This window comes from Arachis ipaensis, chromosome B1 (genome assembly GCF_059453495.1).
Source record: "Arachis ipaensis isolate K30076 ecotype BB chromosome B1, ASM5945349v1, whole genome shotgun sequence".
NCBI classification, from domain to species: domain Eukaryota; kingdom Viridiplantae; phylum Streptophyta; class Magnoliopsida; order Fabales; family Fabaceae; genus Arachis; species Arachis ipaensis.
Window position 1 is genome coordinate 122,672,029 of NC_142436.1, and position 23,212 is coordinate 122,695,240.

Genomic DNA, 23,212 nt, shown 5'->3' on the forward strand with positions numbered 1-23,212 from the left:
TCACTACAACAAACATCGTTAAAATCGACGGCTTAGCCGTCGATAATATTAAAAATCAACGGCAAAATGGACGGCGGTGGTGATCGCTATTAAGCTTGTCGATTTTTCAGAATTTGAATAAAATCGACAGCTAGCCTGGCCGTCGATAATAATTTAATAAAATCGACATTATTTCCGTCTATAATATGAGTTTGAAAATTTTAATTACTCACTAAAATCGACAACCCTGCCGTCGATATTATTATAAAAAATCGACGACATTTTTGTCGATATTTGATTCAATATAATCGACAACATTGCCATCGATATTATTATATAAAATCGACGCCGTTTCTGTTGATATTTGATTTAATAAAATCGACACAGTTGCCGTCGATTTAATTATTTAAATACCGACAAAAAGCGACAACGCTACCGTCGATTTTAATAGCTATATTTTTTAATTATTTTTTCTATTTAAAAAATAGTAATCAATTCATACAAACAAACTTTTAAATATAGAAATAAAATTTTTAGAATATTAGATAACAGGTTGATTGATCGAAACCAAGAGGAAACAAGGGTTCTTGTGAACTAACTCTATTGGTTGGTTGATCGAGCTGTTCGACACTTCGAATCTAAGTCACAAACATCAAACAAATGAAACACACACACACACAGAGTGCAGCATTGACATCACTGCTCCATCGCATTGTTGTCCTCTGATTGCCGTTGGGAAACAGAGACTTTGATCTTTTGTGGTAATGTAAGAGATGGGTCCTTCTGAAGGGCCAAAGGAGATTTGACCAACCTGATGCCCTGCTCCAACTCCTTTGCTGCCTCCTTTTGTATCTTTTCTTTCTTGCCCTTCATTCTATTAAAAATTTGACAAAATGTCAGCAAATAACAAAATGGGAGGGCATTGTAAGGCTTCCTCATACATGTAAAAGTGGAACTGATGAATTACCTATTCTTATGGTGCCTCTCCTCCCTGGTGAATCTGATCTTTTCAATCTTTGGAATGGCCTTGAGGACGTTCTCCGCAAGATTCCTGTCATATCTCTCTGGCCTGTTTTGCTTTCTCTCAAACTCAAAGGTTGAATCCTAAAGAAATATATAACAGACATGAAGCTCTTTCAAACCACAATTATGAACGACACATACACGTAGGCCAAAAGAAAGGAAATATAAAGTTTCATTTACCTGAGTCATATCCTTTCTATGCACTCGCCTATACGCCTTGGTCCATTTTACTTTCCGAGGATTCCTCTTCATTTTGAAGTTCTTGTGGCATTTAGATCTACAAAATTAGAAAATCTGCAAGAGAAGTTTGTCATAAATCTGCACCATATATAGCATGTAAACCGGGGCTATAAGCCTATAACCAACCATACATACCTACCTGTCACTCTAGAGCATTTCATGAGCAACCGATAGAGTATAAATCAATCTTAACTGCTATCATAAGTATAAGTATAGGACAATCCCTACTAGAAAACTAATGTCGAAACTTGGGAATAGATGGAGTAAATGAATTTCTAGATTTGTTAGTTAATGAAGCAATGAGCAAAGTAGTACTTCAGTATTGTTGAGAAGGCAACAAAGGTTCTCAGATTTTTAGAGGAAACAAAGTATGTCGAAAAAGCAGCAAAATTAATGGCTTACCAATGGTACTACTCCCACTACATCCATATCAAGTTTTGGTCCAACCTCCATACTGAAATCCAAGATCATCGGCATAAGTCCCAGCAACAAGGATTCTCTTTGCTTTCCTATCTAATGGAAGAAAGGGTTTGCTAATATCTTTTCCATTTTTCAACAGAACCAAGGACTTTCGAACTGCTTCGCGTGCTAGATCTCTATGTTGCTAAACAATGAGGGTAAACAGAGTTAGAACTAATTTTTTAACTATTTCTCACTTGACTTTATTTAAATATAGACATAGTTAAGCAGCAATAGTTTACACAATTACCTGCAATGATGTTGATATTTGAATCATGAAATAAAAATCAACTTAGAAAGGGTCAAAGAGATTATTTTCTTACCTTGCATCCAACCATATCTAGCAAAGATCTGTCACTAAAAGGAAATTCAAAAAGACCAGCGGCAAACTTCACTCTCAAAATTCGCTCAACAGCATCATCAATTCTGCTTATTGGTACTTCCCCAGATTTAACAAGAGAGGTCAAATCTTCAATAAATGGTTCAAATTGTAAACCCACCATTACCTGTATGTAATCTTAAATAAATGAACAATTTCAAGTCTTTAGATTTGTTTACATTAGAATATGTATGTTAGCATCTTAGTTTAAGTGGTTTTTTATTGGTAGATTAAAATAACTTCTGAGATCACTTATGCTGAGATAACAAACAATTTTATAGTGAATTCTATGGTTTTAAATGATAGTTTTTTTTTCTTTTAATAACTCAATTTTTTATTTTGAAAAATAGTTTTTTATATGCATTTATTAGCTTATGAAAAACTCATTCTTTCTTTTCAATCTATAAAACTTGCATTTATAGCTTGTGAAGAGTAAAAAAAATTAACTGATATTGACTGAAAACAATTGATTCTCTAATATTGAATAGAAAAATATTTTTTGAACATCTATTTATCTGTAGAGTGTAGACAGTAGTCTTAATACATAATATAATTGACTACTATTTTAATTTGGGGTAAAATCTTTGTTTTAATACTATTGTAATTATTCTTATTATTTCATTTTCTAGTCTTACGTTATGCAGATATATATTGCAACCCTATAAATTAAAAAGATGTGCCAATGAGGTTGGTTTAGTCTTACTCTATGGCTTGTTATTAACTAATTCTATTATGATGCGTACATGGTTTTATAAAGTTGATGACACATATATAGAGGATATTTAATGAATACATCTGGACAAATGAATGCAAAGTTTCTATTATGGTTTGGAATCCTTTAGTGAAGAGTAAAAAATAGTTTTAAGTAGATGACACTCAAGGAAAGAAAAATAAAGCATAATAAAATTCAGTAGTTATTTTACAATTGAATCTCTATATCACCTAAAATGAAGAAAATCACAAGGTTTGTTCTTCAGTATAGAAATGCCAAAGTAGAAATGAACTAGCAATGAAGTTACAGTGAACAAAAATAGAAATGCGAATATAAAACTGAGGAGGAATGATTTTATCATTTACCTTGATAACTTCGTCGAGCAGTTTGATATCCAAAATGTTTGGCATGAAACCTGCATCAAAAATTGGAATACAGTCAACAGCTGAGAAGAGAATCAATAGCTTGAAATTAATATAAAAAAGCAAAACAGTTAAAAAAAGAACGAGTGCATTTATGAACTTTGCAAAAGATTCATACCTGGATTGTCTCCTGAGATTATACTTCTGTCAGCAGGTTCCACACCAACCACCTAAGAAAGATATAATAAAGCATACTATAATGATAGGAGAAAGATGATAGAACAAACAATGAATTACTGGCACTGTTAAATGCAAGCAGCAGATTAACCATATGGCATAATTGTCTAAACATCTAACCAATGGATATAATTCAAGTCTTAATTTGGAAACATAATCAAAATTAATGGTTTAACCACACATGCAATTAGTTGTACAAATATTCTCTGTCTTCTTTCTAGTCCCATTTTTCCTTTCATAATCTTCTCTTTCTCTCCTCCAACATAAGAACACCAAAATCATAGAGCCTATTCCTTAGGGATTTAGAATATGAAAATGATAACGCACAAGTTATCATCATTTATGTATTTTATTATTCCAATTCAATAACAACTGCACCTAATTCCTTTCAAGTTATGAAATTGGAATTCAGGAGTCAGGACCCCGTGTTAGTTTAAAGTGGAAGTCAATGACACACCATCAATAAGTGTATTTCACTAAATTGAAATAACAAATAATTACATTCAAAGAAGTAATTGAACCTTTATGTTGGTGTTCATCATTTTTAGGTAACGTTCAGTGCCGGTGACAGTGCCACCAGTTCCAATACCGGCAACCAATATGTAACACCCTAATATGCAAATCCTTATGCTCGAGTCATAAGTCAATGATACTACAGTGGTATGACACTCAGGTGGATTTTTAATATATAGATATAGGTAAATTCGAAAGGAATATTAATCGAGAAGCCTGAAAAGAGTAGAAATAAAATCGCGAAGACATACCACTCACGTTTCGACAACAAAAAGATAAACAGTGAAGCCGAAAGCGATATACGAACAAGGCATAAAGGAGATTAAGAGATAGATAACAGATATATATATATATATAAGTAAATAGCCACTAGTCGCGATCCGTGAAGTTTAGGCCGGCTAGGGTACAGTATGAAAGTAGTTGACAACAGTATATCCTAATCTCTCCCAAAGAAAACACGAGAGCCTCTATAGGCCAGTTTAAAAGAGTTCAATACATAATATAATCTTTTCGAAACAAAGGTGGAGAGATTCTAAGCAAAACACAAAGTAGAGAAAATAAAGATCTTCGCCGTCTCTCAGACGACCCACAACTCACTTCTGAGCACCTGGACTTGTATCTGAAAAACAAGAGATATATACAGAATGAGAACCCCGGGCCTATGGGTTCCCAGTACGGTAAAAGTGTCAAATAAATACAATGCACTGCAATAAAAACTCATTAAGCATCCTAAACTCCTTTTCACCAAGTATCCAGCCTAGATTATCACTAATCCATGAATAGGCAACTGTCGTAAGGGGATACTAAATCTAGTTCATATCTCATATGATTCCCAACTCGCTGACCCTCCCACGAATCGGATTCAGAATCATAAACAAAACCATCATCAGTCGTCCTATCTCAGCAATTCTATATCAATACATCATACCCTCACCTGGAGCTAGTGAAATCACATCACTGCGTCTACCCAGGGAGCTCAAATCATCTCATCTAATGGTCATCATCATCATGCAATCGCATCATCAATTCATCTCATCAAGAACAGCCCTCAACCTCTACCGACACCAACATGAGGGGTCTCTCAGTTGTACAAACACAAGCAATACAGGCAAGTAATACACAATTAAGGTACAAGTAGAACATGTAGCACATAATCAGGTAACATAGCATATATAATGTAGAAATCCAAAACAAATAGGCAAACCCAAACAATTCAAACATATGCAAATGATGAGTGCCTGCCCTATGGCTGATGATATCATCTGTCGGTTATCAAGCCAACCCGACGTGTCCGGTAGCTAACCCGGGCACAGTCTCTCTGTTGCGCAATAATATCATTAGAGGGAATATGTGCCCTGTCACCATTAGAGGGTATCTGCGCCCTGTCGCCATTATAGGGTATCGGTGCCCTGTCACCCTTACAACCAGAGAGAAAACACAAGCATACTTACATTCAACATTTTCCATCATTATTCATTTATCATATTCGTTCATTTATCATATATGCATTTATACTCAGCCATAATCCATAATGGCTTTGCCGTAACCCGGCAATAACTCAGCCATCCGGCTCACAGTTCAATCCAGAACTAGCCAATTTATCAACATGGCTCCGCTGTATTCGGCAATAACTCAGCCACCCGGCTCATGGTTCAATCAAGAACCAGCCATTTATCAATAAATATAGCCCTTCGGCTCATGGCATACACAGTACTTCCACCGTCATCCTCCATATCTCATATAATCATCTTTGATCATCGTTTATCATAACTTTTCCCCTTGCTTCATTCGTAAGTTACCACATCCCCTAGCTCCTTTCTCATTGCTAGGCATATCGTAATGATTTAATACATAAGGGGTGAGATCGGAGGCTTAGAAGTATGAGGTTTGGCTTTTTAAACTCAAAAATTAACTTTGGCATGAAAACAGGGCCATGCGTACGCGTCCTCCACGCGCACGCGTGGATGGCCACAAAGCTCATCGACGTGTATGCGTCATACACACGGACGCGCGGGTTGAAACATAGCCAGACGACGCGTACGCGTCAGCCACGCGTACGCGTGGGTGCATTTGTGCCCCAGGCACAAAACTGGCACAACTCTGGCACAACTCTCGGGAAAATGGCTCGGCATTGGGTGCAACGCATCAACGCGCACGCGCGCACCATGCGCACGCGTGGATGGTGCCTTCTTGAAGAACGACGCGTACGCGCCAAGTGCGCCTACGCGTGGAGGGTCATTCTACTAAAATTTTCTAAGTTAAAAGCTGCAGAATTCACAGATTCAACCCCCAATCTTCCGACGGACATAACTTTCTCATTTTAAATCGTTTTTCGCCCGTTCTTCGAACAGCATGGACATCCTGGATCCAATTTCACTTCTAAATAAGTTTGGAACAAAACAAAAATCTGCAGTCCAAGTTATGTCCCATCAAAGTATGCCCAAAAACCATGTTTTCACACAAGACCACAAAGTGCCATTTTCAAAACAAGCCATTTTCAACCCTTTTCAAAATCAACCAAATCATGCCAATTTCAACCCCTTTTGAAATCAATCAAAATATACCAAAACCAACATCAAGCCTCCTCAACTCATACATTAACACTTTACCACAATTCACAAAACCGCCATATAACCGTTTTTACCCATTTCAAACAAATGGCTAAATTGCAAACACATTAACATGTCATACATCCTTCCTCATCCTAATTTCGAACAATATTATTTTCAATCAATCATCATTATACATAATCAATATCATACTCACTATCACGTGGTTTCACCCACTAATCAACCTTAATCATTCCTCAATCATATATCACAACATACATATCTCTCATGCATCATCATACCATCAAGGCATCATTAATCATAATCACATATATGACCACATAATATATCTCAACCAAAACTAAGCATACCTCATCTACATAATTTCACCCAAAATTACCAAATTCCACACTTCAACTCCTCAAACCTTATTATTCAATAACCAACCCAATTATTCATATATTCATTATCTGAAATTCATCCAATCACTTGTGTCATCATACAATGCACACATCAACTTACCTTCCTTACCTCTTTCAGGCCTTCGGCCCAAAATTCACGGCCTCTGGCCCAATTCATAATTTAAAAGCATAGACCTCAATTCAATACTCATTACCCAATACATACAATTCTCAATACACCAAGCATACAAGGCCACACAATTCTCAACCCAATCATTAATTCACATTACATACCAACTATGCATATTAGCACCAACCATTTACACAATCCAAACTTAATCCTAGGGGTATCTAGCCTAGGAATTCTCATCACACCATACGGTACTTAAATGAAACTTAAACCGTACCTCTTGTAGCCAAACCAATTGAGCCCCTTCTATGGAAGTCTCCACCAACCCTTAGCTCAAAGCCTCACCAAAGCTCCACAAGCAACACCAACCTCCCAATTGTGTTTCAAAATCACCAAGTACACTAACATAACCAATATCACATACATACATCAACCTAGGGCTCATAAATATGATAAATCACAAGGGTTGGAGGGTTTCTTACCTTAACCCACTGAAGTTTGTGATGAATATCACCCATGGCTCATACTAGAGCACTCCTAAACAACCAAAATCATAAGGTTTCCACAAAACCCAAACCAAATTCGAATTTGAAGAGGAAAATGAAAACTGGGCAGAGGACAGTGGATTACTCACCACAAAACTTAGATAGAATTGTAGAGAATGAAAAGAGCGATGCGTGGCCGCAAACGGCTCGTCAATCGGAGCTCCGTAGCTCAAGTTATGGTGGTTTGAAGATCAAAGAGAGTTAGGTTTTCTCTCTTCCCTCCTCTCTTCTCAATTCAGCGCCCCAACCCTTCCTTTTAGGGTAGAATGAGCTGAAATGCTCATAACTAATGTTTATATATATTAGGTCTTGGGCCCACTTAGGCCCGGTTTACTTATTTTTGTCCGTTAGCCCAATTTTGGGCCAAAACCTTTAAGATTAGCGCTCCAAATCGCATTTTAAATATTTCTACCTTCCCTAATTAAAATTCCTCCTTTCTTAACCTTATTTACTTATAATCAATTTTCTCAACTGCAGTACCAGACAGATCTCAGTCGGTACTGCCGGTCAAAATTTCACTGCGTGTTTTTACGCAGAAAACTATGTTTTCCGACTCGAAAAAATTCACTGAATCCAAATATCATATTTAAATGATCAAATTCCAATTGCCAAATCTTCCAACCATATTCGCTCCTATTTAATTTACTATTTAATTAATTTTCGTTAGACCGGGTATTACATTTTATCCCCTAACAGAAATTTTTGCCCTCGAAAATTCCATCCATCACTGCGAGTACGCGAGCATAGTCTGCCTTTATATCCAACGCATAACAGTTCCAAGGTCCTTTTACTCTGCGCGCTTCCATTGCCGCGCTCTGATTTTTCTATCTCCGAGGGTCTCGTTCATTCGTTCAACGCCAACCAACAGCCTCGTTCCTTACTTTTATCGTCTCATCAACTCACACCCTATTAAATCTCAAATCATGTCATCAATAAGATTGCCATCATCGTTAATCATAGCCATCATCCCACATCACTATAATCAATCAAAGATCATCACCACACCTTAATCATACTCCATCACTATCCTCTCTCTCTGCCAAGCCAATTCCTCTAATCATAGTTCAACTCCAAACATAACCTCCAAACTTACTTTCTTATTCTCAAACCCTTGAAGTTCTACATGACTTGCTGTTATGAAGTCTCTGACTTGTCAATCAAAAACCCCTTTCATTTCTAGAAATCAAATGAGTTTGAAATAACAATTTAACAAAATCATGAGAATCCGCTTTCCTTTAATAATCCATAAAAGCATTCGAGACACATCACTTTTGTTAGAGTTACTCATATCAAAAATCATCTTCAAAACCATAACCAACACTCTTTCAAATTCTTGGGAAAAAAAATTTTTTCAACAGTACCTCCCCAAAAATTGGAGTTTACCACCTGTCACGGGTTCCCTCAAACCAATCTCAGTACCGCATCAACATTTCAATTTAATGGTTTTCACATTCGTCTTTCAAAACTAACCATTATAAATCTCAATATAAATCCAAGGTCACTATGACCAATCATCATAGTACTCATCTCTCAAACATGACAACTTGCACCCTCTCATCATCTAAATCCAATTATGCATCAATGATAATTTTCTCATCCGCTTTAGAACCATCAAAGCTCGCAGCCGCAATCAATTCCAACTATTTGGGGATCATTACTTGCAGTAACCCGCTTAACCCTTCTAATATTCAAACTTAAGATATTATAGTAAACTTTTACAACTCCTATTCATAGCTATCTTGTGTTACTACTTCCGCAAGTTTCTGCTGCTTTATTCTGATCTCTCGTCTAGTACTAGCTCTATCACTTACTTCCTCAAGTACTCAACCACAACTTAGCATGACTGGCATTCACTAGATTTCTATCTATGATAGCCAAAAATACATACCAACTTAATCATACTTTTAACACCTTGTTACCGATCTTTCGCTTACCAATTCCCAAACCGTCAGATCTATCGGTATCACCCGTTGTTTTAGTGAACACACAACTTTGTTGTTGTCCCTTGGTAGTATTCCGGTTGACCTTCTTAGGACGTTTCCAGGACACGTGTCCAACTCCTCTATAACCATGGTAAAGTCCCAATCCATCTCGACACGGATTTACCGGATTATGGCTTTCACATCTCCCACAAGTCATCCCACTCTGAGGTTACTTTCCATAAAGGCCTACCTAATCATTATGCTCACCAAACCTTCTATTAAGATAACTTAGGGTTATCTAGAACAGATCATAATTTTTTATTCGACCATGTATTATGAGTGAATACCAGCCTTCAGCATTGTCTAAAGTGGTAAAGAATTAAGTTATCAGTTTTCTTATTACCTCAGGTACGAGAATCGGACCTAGCAGTCTCCCGGTCCTTCCGGTGTGGACAATCTCTGACCAAATGTCCTAGCTTTCCGCAATTGTAACACAAACCCGAACCATAACGACACGGTCTATTTGGGTGATGACCTCCACATCTCTGACAGCTCAAAACATCTGAAGCAGCCACTATCTGTTTTCTCCTACCTTTTCCTTAGGAATTCTTATTCGTCGCAAGGTCATTTCGCCCTTGGGGAAAACGTTGTGGGTATCCTCTTCTCTTAAACTCTTGACCCCTGTTGGGTATTCTTGATTGTGCTCCCTGCGGTGGGACTCCCGACGGTCATTCTTCGCCTCAACAGCCTTCCTCACACATTCTTCAGCAATACGGCTCTTGTTCACAAGTTCGGAGAAGACCCTAATCTCCATCGGTCCAACGGAGCTCAGGATTTCACTTCGAAGTCCTCCCTCATACTTAATATACTTCCATTCCTCGAAGTCTCCCGGGGTTCCTTGACACATACGAGAAACCTGAATAACTCCTCAAATTTATCCGTATACTAAGATACGAACATTGTACCCTGCTTCAGCTGCAGTAATTCAAGTTCCTTGGCCGTTCTAGTAGAATTCGGGAAGTCTACTCGGAAGGCACCCCAGGTGATAGGATTATTCCTCTGCTGCAAGAGATGTCGAGCCCCTTGCCACCAATGTGATGCTTCCCCCGTGAGCAGATAGGTAGCAAATTCAACACATTGCTCTTCAGGCACCAACTGCGCTTGCAGTGCTCGCTCCATGGCCTGAAACCAGGTGTCAGCTTCAGTCGGATTGGTGGTTCCCTTGAACTTAGGTGGATTAACCTTTAAGAAAGTTGCCAGTGTCATCGGGCCCTGAGCTCCACTTCCGCCATTGCCATTATTATTTATCTGTTGCCCAAGAGCCTCCGCAGTGGCCTGCATAGCAGCAGCCATATTCTCCAATACCGCCATAAGGTTTACCGGGTTATTCGGGTTGATTTTCGGTTCCTGAGTACTAGTACGATCTCTCTCACGTCCCCGACCGGGTCCACGAGGCGCCATCTGGTTCCTATACACACCAAACAATCGATATCAAGTTGATCAGTCTCAATATCGGAAGTATAGTGCTTCAAAGTACCAAAGGTACACTCATGGACTTCATGCTAGATGTATCGGTTAGATACCCTAACTAGCACAGGCACAGACTCAGAGTATGCACTTAAGCATAAGCAGTTCCATCCCTCAGGCTCACGACGACGAACTACTCTGATACCATAATGTAACACCCTAATATGCAAATCCTTATGCTCGAGTCATAAGTCAATGATACTACGGTGGTACGACACTCAGGTAGATTTTTAATATATAGATATAGGTAATTTCGAAAGGAATATTAATCGAGAAGCCTGAAAAGAGTAGAAATAAAATCGCGAAGACGTACCACTCACGTTTCGATAACAAAAAGATAAACATTGAAGCCGAAAGCGATATACGAACAAGGCATAAAGGAGATTAAGAGATAGATAACAGATAGATATATATAACATAAGTAAATAGCCACTAGTCGCGACCCGTGAAGTTTAGGCCGGCTAGGGTACAGTATAAAAGTAGTTGACAACAGTATATCCTAATCTCTCCCAAAGGAAACACGAGAGCCTCTATAGTCCAGTTTAAAAGAGTTCAATACATAATATAATCTTTTCGAAACAAAGGTGGAGAGATTCTAAGCAAAACACAAGGTAGAGAAAATAAAGATCTTCGCCGTCTCTCAGATAACCCACAACTCACTTCTGAGCACCTGGACCTGTACCTGAAAAACAAGAGATATATACGGAATGAGAACCCCGGGCCCATGGGTTCCCAGTACGGTAAAAGTGCCAAATAAATACAATGCACTGCAATAAAAACTCATTAAGCATCCTAAACTCCTTTTTACCAAGTATCCAGCCTAGATTATCACTAATCCATGAATAGGCAACTGTCGTAAGGGGATACTAAATCTAGTTCATATCTCATATGATTCCCAACTCGCTGACTCTCCCACGAATTGGATTCAGAATCATAAACAAAACCATCATCAGTCGTCCTGTCTCAGCAATTCTATATCAATACATCATACCCTCACCTGGAGCTAGTGAAATCACATCATTGCGTTTACCCAGGGAGCTCAAATCATCTCATCCAATGGTCATCATCATCATGCAATCGCATCATCAATTCATCTCATCAAGAACAGCTCTCAACCTCTACCGACACCAACATGAGGGGTCTCTCAGTTGTATAAACACAAGCAATACAGGCAAGTAATACACAATTAAGGTACAAGTAGAATACGTAGCACATAATCAGGTAACATAGCATATATAATGTAGAAATCCAAAACAAATAGGCAAACCCAAACAATTCAAACATATGCAAATGATGAGTGCCTGCCCTATGGCTGATGATATCATCTGTCGGTTATCAAGCCAACCCGACCTGTCTGGTAGCTAACTCGGGCACAGTCTCTCTGTTGTGCAATGATATCATTAGAGGGAATATGTGCCCTGTCACCATTAGAGGGTATCTGCGCCCTGTCGCCATTAGAGGGTATCGGCGCCCTGTCGCCATTAGAGGGTATCGGTGCCCTGTCACCCTTACAACCAGAGAGAAAACACAAGCATACTTACATTCAACATTTTCCATCATTATTCATTTATCATATTCGTTCATTTATCATATATGCATTTATACTCAGCCATAATCCATAATGGCTTTCCCGTAACTCGGTAATAACTCAGCCATCCGGCTCACAGTTCAATCCAGAACTAGCCAATTTATCAACATGGCTCTGCTGTATTCGGCAATAACTCAGCCACCCGGCTCATGGTTCAATCAAGAACCAGCCATTTATCAATAAATATAGCCCTTCGGCTCATGGCATACACAGTACTTCCACCGTCATCCTCCATATCTCATAAAATCATCTTTGATCATCGTTTATCATAACTTTTCCCCTTGCTTCATTTGCAAGTTACCACATCCCCTAGCTCCTTTCTCATTGCTAGGCATATCATAATGATTTAATACATAAGGGGTGAGATCGGAGGCTTAGAAGTATGAGGTTTGGCTTTTAAAACTCAAAAATTAACTTTGGCATGAAAACAGGGCCACGCGTACGCGTCCTCCACGCGCACGCGTGGATGGCCACAAAGCTCATCGACGCGTACGCGTCAGCCACGCGTACGCGTGGGTGCATTTGCGCCCCAGGCACAAAACTGGCACAACTCTGGCACAACTCTCGGGAAAATGGCTGGGCATTGGGTGCAACGCATCGACGCGCACGCGCACACCACGCGCACACGTGGATGGTGCCTTCTTGAAGAACGACGCGTACGCGCCAAGTGCGCCTACGCGTGGAGGGTCATTCTACTAAAATTTTCTAAGTTAAAAGCTGCAGAATTCACAGATTCAACCCCCAATCTTCCGACGGACATAACTTTCTCATTTTATATCGTTTTTCGCCCGTTCTTCGAACGGCATGGACATCCCGGATCCAATTTCACTTCTAAATAAGTTTGGCACAAAACAAAAATCTGCAGTCCAAGTTATGTCCTGTCAAAGTATGCCCAAAAACCATGTTTTCACACAAGACCACAAAGTGCCATTTTCAAAACAAGCCATTTTCAACCCTTTTCAAAATCAACCAAAGCATGCCAATTTCAACCCATTTTGAAATCAATCAAAATATACCAAAACCAACATCAAGCCTCCTCAACTCATACATTAACACTTTACCACAATTCACAAAACCGCCATATAACCGTTTTTACCCATTTCAAACAAATGGCTAAATTGCAAACACATTAACATGTCATACATCCTTCCTCGTCCTAATTTCCAACAATGCTAATTTCAATCAATCATCATTATACATAATCAATATCATACTCACTATCACGTGGTTTCACCCACTAATCAACCTTAATCATTCCTCAAGCATATATCACAACATACATATCTCTCATGCATCATCATACCATCAAGGCATCATTAATCATAATCACATATATGACCACATAATATATCTCAACCAAAACTAAACATACCTCATCTACATAATTTCACCCAAAATTACCAAATTCCACACTTCAACTCCTCAAACCTTATTATTCAATAACCAACCTGGTGCACGAAATTGTGATATCTGGTAATGAATTGTTGTTCGAAATTGATTCACTGGCAATGGCACCAAAAACGGATGCACAGAACCATGGTCTAAACATATCTTCACAACTTCGCATAACTAACCAGCAAGTGCACTGGGTCGTCCAAGTAATACCTTACGTTAGTAAGGGTCGAATCCCATGGAGATTGTTGGTATGAAGCAAGCTATGGTCACCTTGTAAATCTCAGTCAGGCGGATATAAAATAGTTATGTAGTTTTTGAAATCTAGTAATAAAAGAAGGATAGAAATACTTATGTAAATCACTGGTGAGAATTTCAGATAAGCGTATGGAGATGCATTCGTTCCTCTGAACCTCCGCTTTCCTGCTGTCTTCATCCAATCAGTCTTACTCCTTTCCATGGCTGGCTGTATGCAAGGGCATCACCATTGTCAGTGGCTACATCCCCTCCTCTTGTGAAAATAGTCCAAGATGCCCTATCACGGCACGGCTAATCATCTGAGATTCCCGATCATGCTGGAATAGGATTCACCCTCCTTTTGCGTCTGTCACTACGCCCAGCACTCGCGAGTTTGAAGCTCGTCACAGTCATTCAATTATTGAATCCTACTCGGAATACCACAGACAAGGTTTAGACTTTCCGGATTCTCTTGAATGCCACCATCATTCTAGCTTACAACACGAAGATTCCGGTTAAGAGATCTAAGAGACACTCATTCAATCTAAGGTAGAACGGAAGTGGTTGTCAAGCACACGTTCATAGGGAATGATGATGATTGTCACGTTCATCACATTCAGGTTGAAGTACGAATGAATATCTTAGAAGCAAAATAAGATGAATTGAATAGAAAACAGTAGTACTTTGCATTAATCTTTGAGGAACAGCAGAGCTCCACACCTTAATCTATGGAGTGTAGAAACTCTACCGTTAAAAATATATAAGTGAAAGGTCCAGGCATGGCCGAATAGCCAGCCCCCAAAACGAGATCACAGGATCAAAATACAATCCAGGATGTCTAATACAATAGTAAAAAGTCCTATTTATAATAAACTAGCTACTAGGGTTTACAGAAGTAAGTAATTGATGCATAAATCCACTTCCGGGGTCCACTTGGTGTGTGCTTGGGCTGAGCTTGAATGTTACACGTACAGAGGCTCTTTCTGGAGTTGAACGCCAGGTTGTAACGTATTTCTGGCGTTCAACTCTGGTTTGTGACTTGTTTCTGGCGTTTAACTCCAGACAGCAGCGTAGAACTGGCGTTCAACGCCCTTTTACGTCTTCTAAACTCGTTCAAAGTATGGACTATTATACATTTCTGGAAAGCCCTGGATGTCTAATTTTCAATACAATTGGAAGCGCGCCAATTTGAGTTCTGTATCTCCAGAAAATCCATTTTGAGTGCAGGGAGGTCAGAATCCAAAAGCATCAGCAGTCCTTCTTCAGCCTCTGAATCTGATTTTTTTCTCAAGTCCCTCAATTTCAGCCAGAAAATACCTGAAATCACAGAAAAAACACACAAACTCATAGTAAAGTCCAGAAATGTGAATTTAACATAAAAAACTAATGAAAACATCCCTAAAAGTAACTAGATCCTACTAAAAACATACTAAAAACAATGCCAAAAAGCGTCTAAATTATCCGCTCATCACAACACCAAACTTAAATTGTTGCTTGTCCCCAAGCAACTGAAAATCAAATAGGATAAAAAGAAGAGAATATACTATAAATTCCAAACTATCAATGAAACATAGCTTCAATCAGATGAGCGGGACTTGTAGCTTTTTACCTCTTGAATAGTTTTGGCATCTCACTTTATCCATTGAGGTTCAGAATGATTGGCATCTATAGGAACTCAGAGTTCAGATAGTGTTATTGATTCTCCTAGTTCAGTATGATGATTCTTGAACACAGCTTCTTTATGAGTCTTGGCCGTGGCCCTAAGCACTTTGTTTTCCAGTATTACCACCGGATACATAAATGCCACAGACACATAATTGGGTGAACCTTTTCAGATTGTGACTTAGCTTTGCTAAAGTCCCCAATTAGAGGTGTCCAGGGTTCTTAAGCACACTCTTTTTTTCCTTTGGACCTTGACTTTAACCGCTCAGTCTCAATTTTTCACTTGACACCTTCACGCCACAAGCACATGGTTAGGGACAGCTTGGTTTAGCCGCTTAGACCAGGATTTTATTTCTTTAGGCCCTCCTATCCACTGATGCTCAAAGCCTTGGGATCCTTTTTATTTGCCCTTGCCTTTTGATTTTAAGGGTTATTGGCTTTTTGCTCTTGCCTCTTGGTTTTAAGAGCTTTGGCTTTTTCTGCTTGCTTTTTCTTTTTCTTTTTTTTTTTGCCTTTTTTTTTTCTGCAAGCTTTGTTCTTTGCTGCTTTTTCTTGCTTCAAGAATCATTTTTATGATTTTTTAGATTATCAAATAACATGTCTCCTTGTCATCATTCTTTCAAGAGCTAATATATTTAACATTCTTAAACAACAACTTCAAAAGATATATGCACTGTTCAAGCATACATTCAGAAAACAAGAAGCATTGTCACCACATCAATATAATTAAGCTAAGTTCAAGGATAAATTCAAAACTCATGTACTTCTTGTTCTTTTGAATTAAAACAGTTTTCCTTTAAGAGAGGTGATGGATTCATAGGACATTCATAACTTTAAGACAAAGTTACTAACTACTAATGATCATGTAATGAAGACACAAACATAGATAAGCACTTAACATAGAAAATGAAAAACAGAAGAAATAAGAACAAGGAATGAATCCACCTTAGTGATGGTGGCGTTTCCTTCTTGAGGAACCAATGATGTCCTTGAGCTCTTCTATGTCTCTTCCTTGTCTTTGTTGCTCCTCCCTCATTGCTTTTTGATCTTCTCTAATTTCATGAAGGATGATGGAGTGCTCTTGATGTTCCACCCTTAATTGTCCCATGTTGGAGCTTAGTTCTCCTAAGGAGGTGTTGATTTGCTCCCAATAGTTTTGTGGAGGAAAATGTATTTGAGGCATCTCCGGGATCTCATGGTGATGAGCTTCATGCGCCTCTTGAGCTCCATGAATGGGCTCTCTTGCTTGCTCCATCTTTTTCTTAGTGATGGGCTTATCCTCTTTAATGAGGATATCTCCCTCTATGTCAATCCCAGCTGAATTGCATAGGTGGCAAATGAGATGAGGAAAGCCTAACCTTGCCATAGTGGAGGACTTGTCAGCCACCTTGTAGAGTTCTTGAGGTATAATCTCATGAACTTCCACCTCTTCTCCAATCATGATGCTATGGATCATGATAGCCCGGTCTATAGTAACTTCAGACCGGTTGCTAGTGGGAATGATTGAGCATTGAATGAACTCCAACCATCCTCTAGCTACAGGCTTGAGGTCCAGTCTTCTTAGTTGAACCGGTTTGCCTTTTGAGTCAGTCTTCCATTGAGCTCCTTCTACACATATGTCCATGAGGACTTGATCCAACCTTTGTTCAAAGTTGACTCTCCTTGTGTAGGGCGTGCGTTCTCTTCCATGTTTGGCAAGTTGAACGCCAACCTCACATTTTCCGGACTAAAATCTAAGTATTTCTCCCGAACCATGGTGAGATAATTCTTTGGGTTCGGGTTCTTACTTTGATTATGGTTCCTAGTGATCCATGCATTAGCATAGAACTCTTGAACCATTAGGATGCCGACTTGTTGGATGCGGTTTGTTAGAACTTCCCAACCTCTTCTTTGAATTTCATGTCGGATCTCCGGATACTCATTTCTTTTGAGTTTGAAAGAGACCTCGAGGATCACCTTCTTCTTGGCCACAACATCGTAGAAGTGGTCTTGATGGGCTTTGGAGATGAACCTTTCCATCTCCCATGACTCGGAGGTGGAAGCTTTTGTCTTCCCTTTCCCTTTTCTAGAGGATTCTCCGGTCTTAGGTGCCATCAATGGTAATGGAAAAATAAAAAGCTTATGCTTTTACCACACCAAACTTAGAATTTTGCTCGCCCTCGAGCAAGAGAAGAAAGAAAAGATGAAGAAGAAGAAGAAGAAAATATGGAGAGGAGGGGGAAGGTGTGTTTCGACCAAGAAGAGAAAAGAGGGTTGTGTTGTGTGAAAATGAGGAAGAATGGAGGGTTATATATAGGGAAGGGAGGAGGGGTAAGTTCGGCCATTTAGGGTGGGTTTGGGTGGGAAATTGGTTTTGAATTTTGAAGGTAGGTGGAGTTTATGAGGTAGGTTTATGGGGAAGAGTGGATGGATGTGAGTGGTGAAGAGGTGATGGGGAAGAGAGATTGAGGTGATTGGTGAAGGGTTTTGGGGAAGAGTGTTTATGGGATTGTGTGAAAGAGGGGTGAGAAGACATGAGTGGAGGTAGGTGGGGATCCTGTGGGGTCCACAGATCCTGAGGTGATCCTGTGGGGTCCACAGATCCTGATGTGTTTAAGGATTTACAACCTTGCACCAAATTGGGCATGCAGAATGCCCTTGCACACAACTCTGGGCGTTCAGCACCAGATTGGTGCTTGTTCTGGGCGTTCAGCGCCAGCTCTTCTCCAGGGTGCATTTCTGGCGTTCAAACGCCCAGATGCTACCCATTTCTGGCGTTCAGCGCCAGAACCATGCTCTGTTCTGGCGTTGAACGCCCAAAACATGCTTCTTACTGGTGTTTAAACGCCAGTAAGGTCTTCCTCCAGGGTGTGATTTTTCTTCTGCTGTTTTTGATTCCGTTTTCAATTTTTATATTTATTTTGTGACTCCACATGATCAAGAACCTAATAAAACATGAAAAACAAAAATAAAATTAGATAATTAAACATTGGGTTGCCTCCCAACAAGCGCTTCTTTAATGTCAATAGCTTGACAGTGAACTCTCATGGAGCCTCACAAATGTGCAGAGCTTTGTTGAAACCTCCCAACACCAAACTTAGAGTTTGGATATGGGGGTTTGACACCAAACTTAGAGTTTGGTTGTGGCCTCCCAACACCAAACTTAAAGTTTGACTGTGAGCGCTTTGGTTGACTCTGCTTTGAGAGAAGCTTTTTCTGCTTCCTCTCCATGGATGCAGAGAGAGATCCTTGAGTTGTAAACACAAGGTTGTCCTTATTTAATTGAAGGATCAATTCTCCTCTGTCCACATCAATCACAGCTCTTGCTGTGGCTAGGAAAGGTCTTCCTAGGATGATGGATTCATCCTCTTCCTTTCCAGTATCCAGGACTATGAAATCAGCAGGGATGTAAAGGCCTTCAACCTTTACTAACACGTCCTCTACTTGTCCATAAGCCTGTTTTCTTGAATTGTCTGCCATCTCTAATGAGATTTTAGCAGCTTGTACCCCATAGATTCCCAGTTTCTCTATTACAGAGAGGGACATAAGGTTTATTCCTGAACCGAGGTCACACATAGCCTTAAAGATCATGGTGCCTATGGTACAAGGTATTATGAACTTTCCAGGATCCTGTCTCTTCTGAGGCAATGTCAGTTGATCCAGATCACTTAGTTCATTGGTGAACAAGGGAGGTTCATCTTCCCAAGTTTCAATGCCAAATAATTTGGCATTCAGCTTCATGATTGCACCAAGGAACTTGGTAGCTTGCTCTTCAGTAACATCCTCATTCTCTTCAGAAGAGGAATACTCATCAGATCTCATGAATGGCCTAAGGAGGTTCAATGAGACCTCTATGGTCTCTAGATGAGCCTCAGAGTCCTTTGGTTCCTCAGAGAGAAGCTCCTTATTGATCACTGGACCTCCCAGGAGGTCTTCCTCCTTGGGATTCACGTCCTCTCCTTCCCTTACAGGTTCGGCCATGGTGCTTATGTCAATGGCCTTGCACTCTCCTTTTGGATTCTCTTCTGTATTGCTTGGGAGAGTACTAGGAGGGATTTCAGTGATCCTTTTACTCAGCTGGCCCACTTGTGCTTCCAAATTTCTAATGGAAGACCTTGTTTCATTCATGAAACTTACAGTGGCCTTGGATAGATCAGAGACTAAGTTTACTAAATTAGATGTATTTTGTTCAGAGTTCTCTGTCTGTTGCTGAGTGGATGATGGAAAAGGTTTATTATTGTTAAACCTGTTTCTTCCACCATTATTAAAGCCTTGTTGAGGCCTTTGATCCTTCCATGAGAGATTTGGATGATTTCTCCATGATGGATTATAGGTGTTTCCATATGGTTCACCCATGTAATTTACCTCTGCTATTGCAGGGTTCTCAGGATCATAAGCTTCTTCTTCATAAGAAGCCTCTTGAGTACTGTTGGATGCAGCTTGCATTCCATTCAGACTCTGAGAAATCATATTGACTTGCTGAGTCAATATTTTGTTCTGAGCCAATATGGCATTCAGAGTATCAACTTCAAGAACTCCCTTCTTCTGAGGCATCCCATTACTCACAGGATTCCTCTCAGAAGTGTACATGAACTGGTTATTAGCAACCATGTCAATAAGTTCTTGAGCTTCTGCAGGTGTTTTCTTTAGGTGAATGGATCCACCTGCAGAAGTGTCCAATGACATCTTTGATAGCTCAGATAAACCATCATAGAATGTATCCAGGATGGTCCATTCTGAAAGCATGTCAGAAGGACACTTTTTGGTCAACTGCTTGTATCTTTCCCAAGCTTCATAGAGGGATTCACCTTCTTTCTGTCTGAAGGTTTGAACATCCACTCTAAGCTTGCTCAACTTTTGAGGAGGAAAGAACTTGGCTAAGAAAGCCGTGACCAGCTTATCCCAAGAGTTTAGGCTATCTCTGGGTTGAGAGTCCAACCACACTCTAGCTCTGTCTCTTACAGCAAAAGGGAAAAGCATGAGCCTGTAGACTTCAGGATCTACTCCATTAGTCTTAACAGTATCACAAATCTGCAAGAATTCAGTTAAGAACTGAAAAGGATCTTCAGATGGAAGTCCATGAAACTTGCAGTTCTGCTGCATCAGAGAAACTAGCTGAGGTTTCAGCTCAAAATTGTTTGCTCCAATGGCAGGAATAGAGATGCTTCTTCCATGTAAATTGGAATTAGGTGCAGTAAAGTCACCAAGCATTCTCCTTGCATTATTGTTGTTGGGTTCGGCTGCCATCTCCTTTACTTGTTCGAAATTTTCAATAAGGTTGTCTCTGGTTTGTTGTAATTTAGCTTCTCTTAGTTTCCTCTTCAGAGTCCTTTCAGGTTCTGGATCAGCTTCAACAAGAATGCCTTTTTCTTTGTCCCTGCTCATAAGAAAGAGAAGAGAAAAAGAAAAGAAGAGGAATCCTCTATGTCACAGTAAAGAGGTTCCTTATTGTTAGTAGAAAAAGAAAAGAAGAAAAAAAATTCGAACACAGATAGAAGAGGGGGTTCGAATTTGGTGAGTGATGTGAGGAAGAGATGTTAGTAAAATAGAATAAGATGAGAGAGTGAGAGGATTTTCGAAAATAATTTTTGAAAAAGAGTTAGTAATTTTCGAAAATAGTTTTTGAAAAATGTTAGTAATTTTTGAAAATTAAGATTTAAAAATTGAAATAATTAGTTAATTAAAAAGAAATTTTGAGAAAGAGGGAAGATATTTTCGAAAATTAGAGAGAGAGAGTTAGTTAGGTGGTTTTGAAAAAGATAAGAAACAAACAAAAAGTTAGTTAGTTAGTTGAAACAAATTTTGAAAATCAATTTTGAAAAGATAAGAAGATAAGAAGTTAGAAGAGATATTTTGAAATCAAATTTTGAAAAAGATAAGATGAGAAGATATTTTTGAAAAGATATGATAGAAATTAGTTTTTGAAAAAGATTTGATTTTTAAAATCTCAATTAATAACTTGATTCACAAGAAATCACAAGATATGATTCTAGAACTTAAAGTTTGAATCTTTCTTAACAAGTAAGTAACAAACTTGAAATTTTTGAATCAAAACATTAATTGATGATGTTATTTTCGAAAATTATGGTATAAAATTAAGAAAAATATTTTTGAAAAATATTTTTATAATTTTCGAAAATAACTAAGAAAAATGAAAAAGATTTGGTTTTTGAAAAAGATTTTGATAAAGATAAGATTTTTAAATTGAAAATTTGATTTGACTCATAAAAATAACTAGATTTTAAAAATTTTTGAAAAAGTCAAATCTAATTTTCGAAATTTTAAGAGAGAAAAATGGAAAGATATTTTTTTTTATTTTTGAATTTTTATGATGAGAGAGAAAAACAAGAAAAATGATGCAATGCATGAAAGTTATGGATCAAAACAATGAATGCATGCAAGAATGCTATGAATGTCAAGATGAACACCAAGAACACTATGAAGATCATGATGAACATCAAGAACACATTTTTGAAAAAATTTTAATGCAAAGAAAACATGCAAGACACCAAACTTAGAAATCTTTGATGCTTAGACTCTATGGATGCAAGAATGCATATGAAAAACATCATACAACACAAAACAAGAAAACATCAAGATCAAGCAAGAAGACTTACCAAGAACAACTTGAAGATCATGAAGAACACTATGAATGCATGAATTTTTGAAAAATGCAAGATGAGTATGCAACTGACACCAAACTTATAACATGACACATGACTCAAACAAGAAATACAAAAATATTTTTTTTGATTTTTTATGATTTTCTAAATTTTTTTTTGGAATTTTTTTTCGAAAATTGATTTGAAAAAGAAAAATAAGGATTTCAAAATCTTTAATATGAATTCCAGGAATCTTGTACTCTTTAGTCTAAAGCTCCAATCTGAGGGTTAGACATGGCTTAATAGCCAGTCAAGCTTTAGAATGGATTTACATCCATTGAGGTGATTAGTTGAAGACCAATCCCAAAGGAGTTTGGGTATGGCTTTTCAGCCAGATAGGATTCAACATGTTACCATGAAACTCTAGAATTCATTCTTGAAAGTTTTGAAGCCATAGAATAATTTATTTTTGAAAACATTATTTTTATTTTAAAATTTTTTTTTTAAAATATTTTTTTTTTTGGAAAAAACGAAAAAAGAAGAAAATATTTTTGAAAATTTTTGAAAACTTTTTGAAAACAAAATAAGAAGAAAATTACCTAATCTGAGAAACAAGATGAACCTTCAGTTGTCCAAACTCGAACAATCCCTGGCAACGGCGCCAAAAACTTGGTGCATGAAATTGTGATCTCTGGTAATGAATTATTGTTCGAAATTGATTCCCTAGCAATGGCACCAAAAACGGATGCACAGAACCATGGTCTAAACATATCT

At 38.5% G+C, this 23,212-nt stretch overlaps 1 long non-coding RNA gene, 1 other non-coding gene and 1 pseudogene across 2 annotated transcripts; 1 reads left to right on the top strand and 2 right to left on the bottom strand.

Moving 5' to 3' along the window:
* Positions 1-675: 675 nt before the first annotated feature.
* LOC107610926 (putative ribosome biogenesis protein RLP24) lies at positions 676-1,671 on the bottom strand (annotated as a pseudogene).
* Positions 1,672-3,155: 1,484 nt separating this feature from the next.
* LOC148578201 (uncharacterized) lies at positions 3,156-3,935 on the bottom strand. Its single transcript, XR_015902654.1, has 3 exons — positions 3,913-3,935; positions 3,333-3,384; positions 3,156-3,207 (listed from the first exon to the last, which is right to left on the bottom strand). It is a non-coding gene; the product is annotated as an uncharacterized LOC148578201 (long non-coding RNA).
* A 16,641-nt stretch (positions 3,936-20,576) lies between these two features.
* Positions 20,577-20,684, top strand: LOC148578202 (small nucleolar RNA R71). Its single transcript, XR_015903096.1, has one exon. It is a non-coding gene; the product is annotated as a small nucleolar RNA R71 (small nucleolar RNA).
* The last annotated feature ends 2,528 nt before the right edge of the window (positions 20,685-23,212 follow it).